General features: G+C 41.4%; 1 pseudogene; it reads right to left on the bottom strand.

Annotated features, from left to right (window-relative positions):
* The window catches only part of LOC102168607, a 155,817-nt pseudogene continuing 146,891 nt past the window's right edge, over positions 1,084 to 10,009 (bottom strand).

Raw genomic sequence — 10,009 nt, 5'->3', positions numbered from 1 at the left:
AACATGGGACAGAATGGCTGGCTTGGTAGCTAGGGCCAATCTACTTCTTCTCTTGTCTCCCTGGTGGTTCCTGGCAGCCTTAACAAGCTTAAACTCCATGGTGGTCTTAGAGCAATGTTTCTGAAGGCCACGGAAATGGCCTATCCACTTAGGTCAAACACATTAAGAAACATCAGAACATGTTGCACCCCTCCATCTTTCACTGCATGCAGTAATCCCTGTGGCCCCAGGAGCTATGCACACGAAATAGGAGGCATTTTTTCTGTAGTTCACATCTGCAGCTGTTTGCATCCAGAACCTTAGATCTCCCAGTAGACTCTACCTGCTTGCGATCTTCATACTCCAAGTAAAGGAGAGTGAGCACCACTTTGCCTCTGGAAATTCTTTTATAATTGCCTCTGTTGCCCACCAGGTGAAGTTTGAGTTGAAAGTCTCCACTAACTCTGCAGGTCCTGTCTGTTGCCAGAGGAAGAGGCTGGATTCTTCCCACAGGGCACATTCTGTTGGTTGTATATATGGGACAGCTGTTCAGTATAGAAGGAATTTCCTGTCTGGGGCTCCACCATGGTGGGAAGTCACCTTGGAAAAGACCCTGATGCTGGGAAAGATTGAGGGCAAGAGGAGAAGGAGGAAGCAGAGGATGAAATGGTTGGATGGCATCACCGACTCAATGAACATGAGTTTGAGCAAGCTCCGGTAGACAGCGAAGGACAGGGAAGCCTGGCGTGCTGCACTCCATGGGGCTGCAAACAGTCAGACATGACATAGCAATTGAACAACAACAGGGACATGACATGCTGATGCAATGGGGCAGAGGCACCTCCCCATTCTTTGCACTGGGAGGCCTGGCTGGGCTGCACCAAGGCTGCCACAAGAGGCCCCAGAACTTAGCCTGGCTCAGCTCTTTGCTTTCTGTCTGAGGATGGCCCTCTCCAAATTTGAGGAATTCCTGTTTTTATTTCTGTTAGTAGAGAGACTGCTCTCTGTGGAGGTGATAGGAGTTATTTTCTTCTCCAAGACAAGCAGAGAGGTGGCCAGCGTGTTGATTGTGCTGCCAGCTTTTTGTTCTGGCTCCTGATCATTCTAAAGCTGCTGGTCGTCTGCACTGCTACTCTGAGAATTAGAGATAGAGTGGATGGGAGCGGCAGGACCAGCATTATTGCTGACACTCCATTGGTTGGGGTTGGCAGAGACTATTTTCACGTGCAATGGGAAAGGAATGCTGTTGTTGGTCAGATTAGCAGAAGGCTAGGGCCTCAGAGTAATTGCACAGCCCTCCAATTCTGAGCTCGTATGTCCAGGGGCAGATGGGTGGCCATCACCTTAGACTTCTGGCCCATCAGTGAGTCCTTGAGCTCTTCTTGTGTGTAATCTATCAACACCATCAACTCAGCCCTCTGGGGGTCTTTGTAGTCAGGAAGTAGTTCCACATAAGGCTTTAATTCCTCTTTATGACCCAGATTTATCCATGAATATTTCATAATTTGATCAAAAGTGAGTCTCCTGGTGGGACTGAGAAAGAAATTTCTTAAGCAGGTTTTCACACTCCATGGACAATTACAAGGGACTATGGTACTTTTCACTCCATAACTTCTCTCGTGGCTCCTTGAGATCCGAAGGCTGGAATCAGATGACCCCTGCATATAGGATAGCTCTCAGCCTTCACACACACACCCTCACTTGGGTCTATCTTAAATTTTGCCCTGGAATAGTTCTGGACAGCAAAATTCTGCCACAAAATTTGCGCAACTAGTTGCCAAAGGTGAATTTGTTGCTGACATCAAGGTCTACAATCCTGATTTCATGTCAACATCCAAGAGTAGGTTTTCTGCCTTTAAGTCAGTAAACAACCCACTTCTGTTGGCAGTACTCACACACAGCACATACTTTCTGGTGGAATTTTCTTCAAATTTATTTTCCTTTCATGTGCCATGAGCCTCTAGGTAATCTAACACATCTCTTCCACCAGCATATTCCATGACGAGGTAAATTCTCAGTCTTGAAATTAACTTGCTTTTCCTCTCTTGGTGAAAAAAAACCCTGAATTTTCTGAAGTTTAATACTAAGCTTCATACTCACTGTCAACTCACTCTTAAAAACACATACCTTGAAATTATATAAAAATAGGGCCTAGAAATTTCAACATTTACCTTGAGGTAACAGATTTATAATCCACTTATAAAAGTGCTTAGTTTCCTTCTAGTTCATTGTATCTGATAGTTTTTAAGGGATTTGTGAGGTGCACAAACATTCACTGTTGATGGCTGTGTAAATACCTTTTGGTGGGGATTTTACAGTGTCTATGAAATTAAAATATGTGTATGCTTTTAACTTGCAGCTCCATTTTTACAAGTCTATTATGCAGAAATGCTTATATGGACAGAAAGATATGTGTGCAAGGAAGATCATAGCAGCATTATTTATAATAATGAAAAATATAAGCTAAGATGAATGCCCATCCATAGAGAGATAGGAAATGATCTATAATACATTCATATTTTACTTAATGGATTCTTACCTTTTGTTCATCCAGATAACTTTTATCCTTGTGATATTTGTTTAGAGATGTAAAGAGACCATTGTTAAAACCCAGTTCCTGCTCCCAACCACATAGTTTAAGCTGGAAATTGGCATATTTTAAATTCCCTGTCCTGTAGGCCAATGTTGAATGTCCCAGACTTGGGTAATTGAACAAAGATATGACAGCCATAATTCCCCCATCTTATACATATGCTGATTGATCCAGAGATAGATACCTAACCCACACTGAATCTATTAAGAGTGATAACAGATTTTTGAAGTGCAACTAAGAAAGAGCACTGTGGGAACTTGTTGGGAGCCTCATTTCCCTTCCTGTAGAGATGTTTTGCTTTGCAAATCCAGCTGACAATATGCAAGAACCTGAGTTTAGAGGAGAGTGTTCAAAATTTTGGTTTCAGGAAATACTGAGGCCCAACTCAACCTTCTGATCCTATAGTTCAATCATTCAACCCTTCTTTGGAATTCATGACCAATAAATTTCTCCTTTAAATCTCCTTAAATTTCTCCTCAAACTTAAACAGATCAAATTGAGTTTCTGTTTTGACATTATATTGGTGAGTAAAAAGGCATATTTCATAACAATATGAATAACTTGGTATGATTTTCTATAAAACTTGTACCTTATTTGTATATGAATCTAAAAATCTTCATAGAAGAGATACAGTCAAGTCCTGGCACTGATTGCTGGTCTCAATGCAGCACAAGCTGGAATCAAGACTGCTGGAGAAATATCAATAACTTCAGATATGCAGATGACACCACTCTAATGGCAGAAAGTGAAGAGGATCTAAAGTCCCTTTTGATGAAGGTGAAAGAGGAGAGTGAAAAGATAGCTTAAAATTCAACATCCATAAAATTGAGGTCATGGCATCCAGTGCCATTACTTCATGGCAAATAGATGAGGAAAAAGGGGAAGTAGTGACAGAATTTATTTTCTTCAGCTCCAAAATCACTGCAGACAGTGACTGCCACCATGAAAGTAAAAGACACTGCCTCCTTGGAAGAGAAGCTATGACAAACTTAGCATATTAGAAAGCAGAGACATCACTTTGCTGAATTAGGTCCATATAGTCAAAGGTATGGTTTTTCCAGTAGTCATGTATAGATGTGAGAGTTGGACCATCAAGAAAGCTGAGCCCTGAAGAATTGATGCTTTCAAAGTGTGGTGTTGGAGAAGGCTCTTGAGAGTTTGTTGGACTGCAAGGAGATCAAACTAGTCCATCCTAAAGGAGATCAGTCCTGAATATTCATTGGAAAGACTGATGCTGACTGAAGCTGAAGCTCCAATACTTTGGTCACCTGATGCGAAGAGCTGACACATTGGAAAAGAACCTGATGCTGAGAAAGACTGAGGGCAGGAGAAGGGGACTACAGAGGATGAGATGGTTGGATGGCATCACTAGTCAGTGGACATGATTTGCACAAACTCTGGGAAATACTGAGGTACAGGGACGACTGGCATGCTGCGGTCCATGGGGTCGCAAAGAGTCAGACATGACTTAGGACGGAACAACATCAACCCTTGGAGTAGTGGGCAACAAGAGGAAGAACCTCTGTTGTTTTTTCTATTATATACTTTTATATTGACTAGCATTTTAACAATTAACTGCATGAGTCTAATAGTTGAAAAATAATTTTAAAATCCCATCAACTAAAACTTTTGATAAAGAATATGTGAAGAAAAACAATCAAATGCCTTGCACCACTCACTCTCAAACATTGATACCACATGCACCTGCTTTGGTTCCACAGTGAAGCCAACAGAGAATCCTAATTTATTCTGATAGAAAGCCAGAGTTGTGGACTGACTTCCCAACTCACAAATGCCTAATTTATGAACACCTGGCACATAAAGAGAAAGTTACTGGCCCAGTTCACTTGCCAGGAGACAGCATAGCTGCATGAGAAATGCTTCAGCTTGGCATTTTGAATTACACCCTTCTGTTTACAAGCTATGGAATACTGAGTGAGTTATTTTGCCTTTTTGCACCTCTGTTCCTCATCAATAAAATGTGCTAGCAATGATTTTTAACTCATTTGATTTCTATGAAATTTAGAAGAAACAGTGCATGACAAAACCCATCTCTCACGATGCGCTCTATCCAGGCGAACGTTAGCCATTAAAAGGCAGTTTGTCCTCGAGGTGCTCAAGGTTTCACTGCATTTCTGTTTTGTTTTGTTTTTCTCTAATGGCAAGCTTGGTATCTGTTACAGGTACAGAAAGCAAATCCCTTGGAATAACGATTTTCCTGTCATGGTGACAAATTTCAACATGTTAGAATCAATTTCTTCAGAATTAATTCTTGTCCCACATATCTGCACATCATTTGACTGGAGTAGAGCTACGCTTACGTTTATTAAGCCCATCACAATCAAAACAGAAAGCATGTTCTCCTTCATCTATGCCATTTCAAAAATAATAAGATTCATGCTATTTTTCACATACTACAAATTCCTGAATTCTGAAATCCCTTAGAATCGATAGAGTGTTTCGAGCAGCAGGTCAGTAGCTAACTGTGTGGTAGACTGTTACTGCCTGAAATGGGCAGGCTTGGCCATAATTGTACATCCATCGTACAATAGCTTTGGGTGTTATTTATATTACTAGTATAAGATGTATTGAGTTTAGCTGCCTTTTTAAATGTCCTCAAAAATAATACACTAAGAGCAAGCAGCAAAACAGACAATATTGTGTATTCAAAGAGTTACTGAACAGAGCAGCGTGATATATATTAAGACTCTATATATCTGAGTATTAATTCATTTAAAATAAAATCTCTACATCAGAGAACAGTGTGTTGGAAGTTGACTACACTTTATAGTCCTTTGCTGTTTGTAAGATAATAACACTAGGATAGATGGTAACTTAAATTCAAATAAATATAGTAATCAACATCAAGAAACATGTAGACTTCTTTACCCTTGGGATTTCCCACTTCACGCTGGCCTGTGGTCCTTCAACACAGAATCTACTGACCACATTCTATATGCCAGGCCTATTGATTTTGATGGGTACTTGCTTTCCTTCCACCAGAGGTCAAAGCTTTTTCTATAGCATCTTATCCAAAACAAAGCCCATTTTCCTACCATCATTTGCAGTGGCTGTAATTTAATTTCTACTCTGTATATTTTTGCTGCCATTATAAGCAAACAGATTCAGTGATTGAGCTGAAGTCTGCTTTTGATACAGAGGCCTTTACAAGTGGACCCTGCCACTAAGACAGTTGACTCTCGTGGAAGAATAAATTTACTTGCAGAAAGGATGCAACTTACTATGAGTTACAAACTTCATGTAGTTCTCAGATAGCTATTAAACTCATGACCTAGTGTTAATGTCAAGCCTTTAGCATTTGAGATAATACCAGCTTGGGCACATAAGGTGAAAGAAAGCACATAGGAAAAAGCTGAACAACACTACCCCTGGCTTCTGTCAATGAAAAGGAGAGAACACACGAGAGCACTTAGAGAACTGCCATAGAATTTTGGCTGGACTAAGAATCCAGATACGAGAGTCAGGAAATGTGTGTCATCAGGGAGGGAAGTGGGAGTTTTCAGGGAGAAACAGATTTTCTTATTAGAAAACCCACTATTATTGGAGAGGAGGCCAATAACTTGCAAGAGATGAGTCTTCAAGAGGCAAGACAAACCTAGAGTCTGCCACACAGAGCGGAGTTAAGTCAAAAAGAGAAAAGCAAAGATCATATATTAACGCACATATGTAGAATCTAGAAAAATGGCACTAATGAACGTCTTTGCAGGGCAGGAATAGAGATGCAGAATAGACAATGGGCCTGTGGACATGCGGCCAGGGTGGGTGGTGCAGTGGGGCAGGGGAGGGTGGGGCAAACTGAGAGAGTTAGCTTCAACATATATACACCACCTTGTGTAAAATGGGTAGTGGGAAGTTGCTGTATAGTACAGAGAGCTCAGCTCGGTACTCTGTGATAACCTGGAGGGCTAAGATGCAGGGAGTGGGAGGAGGAATGCATGTATACATAGAGCAGATTCACCTTGCTGTGCAGCAGAGACCACACAGCATTGTGAAGCAAGTATATTCCAATAAAAAGAAAGATGCAAGAAGTTCCTAGGAGATGCAACAATATCTCTGTCTTCTGTAAAGAGAGCTTTCCCAACTCAAAAAGCCTACCGTATATCTTTAACCCAGGTATCACTTTCAGAAGCGAGAGACATTCACATTATGAAAGGGAGGCGCATGGGGATGAGACACACTGAGGGCACCACAGCCGTAAGTCACCATCTCATGTGCCCTTTGGACAGCACCTCTTTCAGTAAAATGTCACATGGCAACATTTACTATTTAAAACGCTTCTTTTTCATTTTTGCCCCACTCTAACTTTTCCCCCTGTGTTGTTTAGTTGAATTTCCACAGTTAAATACAACTATAATATAATCCAATTAAAGCTGTATTTCTGAATCAGAGCCCTCAGGATATCATGGGAAGATTCATTACATACCTGTAATATGCTGGTAGTTTTATTCCCTGCCACATTGGAGATTAATGAGGTATTTATGGGAAAAACATTAGAATTATGTACCATGCATGGTATTGTGTTTTTGAGGAAATATGATTTAAGTTGCAAATAATTTATAACCAGGCTTTATAACCAATGCTTTTTTAAAAAGTGATTTCTACTTGGGTGAGAATACTACACTCAGAGAAGCTCATGTAAGCCTACTTACTTCATATTCAGGTACCTCTGAAAATGGATTCAAATTCTTGAATTTCCTACATTTTAGGTCACTCCCTTGCTCTCATACTGAAATTTTGTCATTCCTTGTTCCCAGTTTTCCTATCACCCAATATCTAGCAAAAAAGCTTTTGCAATGTCTTTGACCTTGCATAGAGTTATTGTTCAGTCACTAAGTCTTGTTCGACTCTTTGTGACCCCATGTACTGCAGTAGAGTAGATTTTCCAATTTTACTTATCGATTAAACAAATACAAGTATAAGCCAGTGAATACATGAGTAAATAAGCAATGAGTCGAAAAGGTGGTTTTCTGATTTAATTTACAATCATGGAGAATGGACTTGGGGACACAGTGGGGGAAGGAGAGGGTGGGAGAAATCGCGAGAGTCGCACTGACGTATGTATATCACCGTGAATGAAACAGACAGCTAGTGGGACCACTGTGCAACGCAGGGAGCCCAGCCTGGTGATGACCTCGAGGGGCGAGATGGGAAGGGACAGGAGGGCCACTCAACAGGAAGAGGATACACACACACACACACACATGCACGTGCACACACACACACACACACATATAATTATGACTGATATGTGTAGTTATATGGCAGAAACCAGCATAACATTGTAAAGCAATTATCCTCCAATTAAAAATAAAATAAAATCTACTCTTAGTTCTAAGCATTGATGAGCAGAGTTCTAATGACATTGTCATGGCCAATAGGTGACATTCTTTCTCCCTTCATCTTCTAGGACCCTCCTTTCTTAAAGTGCTATCTCCAGGAAATTGATGAATCAAGCCACTCACCTGATTACCTGGTTCTTCTACCTCGCTTCATTGGCTTTTGGATAAACACCACCTTGCAGCTTTCCATGGGGGTCACAAAGAATCGGACATGACTGAGAGACTAACACTACTCATGTGGCCTCAGGAAAGGCCAGTCTCCATGCGAGTTGCGAGGGGCCTCTCGGGATTCCTCTCCAGTCGGTGCCGGGGCCTAAGACCTCGTGTGGAGTCGAGGCCGGAACCTGAGGATTCCTCTCCAGTGCTGACGTGGATCTTGGGGTACCTCTGGAGTCTCCACAGTGGAGTCAGGCCTCGTCTCGAGTGGAGACATCCACGTCCCCTTACCTCCCGAGCTGTAGCAGCAGTGTCAGGCTTCCCGTCGCATTGACACAGGGATCTGTGGCTTTCCCTCGAGGCTTTCCCACAGGGCTGTCACAAGTGCCACCATGGTGTGAGTCAATCCTCGGCGTGAATGTCGAGGCAGTGCAGGGAAATCAGGTTCCTCTGGAGTGGACTGAGACATTTGGGGGACTTTTGGAATAGTGGCACGACCCCTGGAGTTCCTCTCGCCTTTCCTGTGGAGAGCGCCTCCTCTTGAGATGCGACGGGAACGCTGGGAAATCTTTCCCGACCAAGCAGGGAAAGGATCCCTCATCTCGAGCTACTTCTCCCACTCTCTCTCCGTTTTTCTCTTCCACACCCCTTATCCTTTATCTTTCTCCTCATTCTTCAATATGGCGCATCACTCTGCTTCTGACTTTTTAACCATAATCTCATTATCCACTTACTGATCAAGTCACACACCTCCTCAGCAACTTCTTCCTGAATTCTGTGGATGGCTTTTAGATCCTCCTAAAATCCTTCATCACATTTCAAAATCTATTTCTGAATACACACTGTGTTGTGAATGAACTTGCACTTACACCATCAAAGCACAGGAAAGCTTTGCCATTCGTTTCACTGCTTGTTTTTATTCCAGTTTTCACTTCACTTGCGTGAGGACGAACTCCCAAAGGGAGTCGCTTTCCAGGGGACAACTGCTGGGCAGTCGATGTCCCACCCACCCCAACTGTACTTTAGGCTTTGGGTACAGAAACCAGTGGTTTCTGTGTTATGTATCGTTTAATACACTGATCATTTAGCACACTGATATGTATTAAATGTTCCATTTTGGGATAAGTGACACATACACCTACACACATATAATTTGGTTTTAGCATCACAAGCCTCTAGTTTTTACTCTATTATCTCATTTTATAGACTGTGAAATTAAGCCTTGAGAGGTATCTTAAACACAGGGGCAGATCTCATTCTTGGAAAGGCGGTATTAGATGTCAGCCTCTTCACTCCCACTTTACCCTGCTCTCTTTCAAGACAAACTTTTGCCTAAAACACATTCACTGTTACCTAGTTCCAGAACTTTATTTTTCATGCTAAATGGAAACTCTGTACCCATTTAGCAGTTACCTCCTATAGTGGGGTTTATTGTACACTGTTAATATAGTTAATGCCCCGAATGTACATTTCAAAAAAAATGGTAAATTATCTGTTATTTGTACATTACCACAATAAAAAACCACACACACACATTTATAATCTTCCCAATGTTTTTCTTAACTCCCTTTCCTTAAAAGTTATGTCAATAATTACAGAGTCCAGGATGAAATACCTAAGCTGGTTTTATTAAGTTAATATCTTGTGTGCTATATTTTTTATTATCTCCATTTTCGCTTTACCTGGTTAAATATCGATTTTATGGCACAGGGACAGAGGTAGCATGATCACTTATCAAAAACTGTACTTCACAAGGGGACTGCAAGGAGTTTTAAAACACTCAAGTTTTCTGCTATAGGAATGCTATTTCTCAGAGAGAAATGCACCATTTGCACAAAGAATTTCCTGGTATTTTATTTGGTCTGTTGAGTATAAAATGAATCTTGGGGCTTTCACTTGAGTTTCCACTTGACAAGCGCTT

Source organism: Capra hircus, chromosome 28 (genome assembly GCF_001704415.2).
Source record: "Capra hircus breed San Clemente chromosome 28, ASM170441v1, whole genome shotgun sequence".
Taxonomy (NCBI): Eukaryota; Metazoa; Chordata; class Mammalia; order Artiodactyla; family Bovidae; genus Capra; species Capra hircus.
Note: the sequence above shows the minus strand (reverse complement) of the source record. Positions and strands in the feature narration are given on the sequence as shown.